Source organism: Octopus bimaculoides, chromosome 29 (genome assembly GCF_001194135.2).
Source record: "Octopus bimaculoides isolate UCB-OBI-ISO-001 chromosome 29, ASM119413v2, whole genome shotgun sequence".
Taxonomy (NCBI): Eukaryota; Metazoa; Mollusca; class Cephalopoda; order Octopoda; family Octopodidae; genus Octopus; species Octopus bimaculoides.
Window position 1 is genome coordinate 3,085,765 of NC_069009.1, and position 1,593 is coordinate 3,087,357.

The following is a 1,593-nucleotide window of genomic DNA, read 5'->3' on the forward strand; positions in this document are numbered from 1 at the left end:
GAAACCGCGAGTCCGCTGCCCTAACCACTGGGCCATTGCGCCTCCAATAATAATAATAATAAAGCTGAAGTAAAAATCAAATCTATAATGCGAGAGTTTAATTGCCGAAGTATGACCATCCCCAAGTATAACTATATATATGTGTGTGTGTGTGTGTGTGTGTGTGTGTGTGTGTGTGTGCAAGAGCACCTGTATGCGTGTGTACGGTACACCTGTATTGGTGATGTCGATTTGATGGAGGGAGTGAGCGAGCATATGTGTACACAGACATTTGATCAGTATAAACAAATCGTTTGTGTGGATAATCGGTAAGAATGTACCGAAACCTGATACGTCGTCCAACGACGGGAGAGTCCGTGATATGCATGTATAGATCGGTCAACCCAGACATTAGACGGAGAGAAAAAAAAGAAAAGAAAAAGGAAGTAAAAAAACAAAGGTTAAAAAAATAAATGTGAAAATACCATCCTCGGTCAGAAGGGAAGCGTGTAACCGGCAATGTGCACGCATTGACGTGACGTCATTAAAACATGTGTAGGAACTCTGGCGAACCCGTTCAACGGAAGGCGGAGTAAAGTGGCGAGAGGAGGAAAGAGAAGGGGAGGAGAGTAAAGGTGGAAGTGAGAGAACGAGGAAAGTTGCGGTGGGAGGAAGTAGAAGCGAGGCAGACGGAAGTGTAACAGTTTGTTGTATCGTTGCTATGGTTATTTTTCCTTCGCTTTGTCTTTTACGGCGGAAGTGATCGGGAGATTTGTACTTGACAATGTCAACTTGTTGCTAATACTCAGAGTTTCAGATGCCAGAACGGGGAGCTACGATACCTCATCGTAGGCTATTAATGGCCACAAACTCTACACACACACACACAAAGTGACAGAGGGCACTTAGTAGTTCCGATATTGCTAGAAATAAGAGTCAAAACAGCTCAAACAGCCACACTACTATCTTAATGACTGATAAAGGAGATTAACTCCCTAGCGGACATTGGGTTAAAATCCAAGATAGTGCTCTGCAATGATTATGTTGTTTTGACTCTTATTTCTAGCAATGCTAGTACTACTTAGTCCCCTCTGTCACTCTAGTGACGTCTATAAACTTGCCTTTAGGTTGTTAGATTGCTTATAAGCCATCCATATTATGTGTACGTGGAGGCGCAATGGCCCAGTGGTTAGGGCAGCGGACTCGCGGTCATAGGATCGCGGTTTCGATTCCCAGACTGCTTAGGTTACGGGTACGTAAACACACGAACACCGGTTGTGAAGCGATAACACACACATACAACGGCTTCCATGCAGTTTCTGTCCACCAAATCCATTCAAAATGGTCAGTCCAGGGCTATAGCAAAAGACATTTGCTCATGGTACCCCGCAATGTAACTGAACCTGAGACCAAGTGGTTACAACACGAACTTCTTAACTACTCCCAACGTGTACAATTTTTTAACCCAATTCTTTCAATTTATTTTGTTGTGTCTAAAAAAAAAATGGGATTTGTAATATTTTTTGCTTGTTTACGGTGCAGCGAAGTGCGGCTGAACCCGAGACCATGTGATCCAAAGCGAGCTGCTTCACATAGATTAACTGGGACATCATC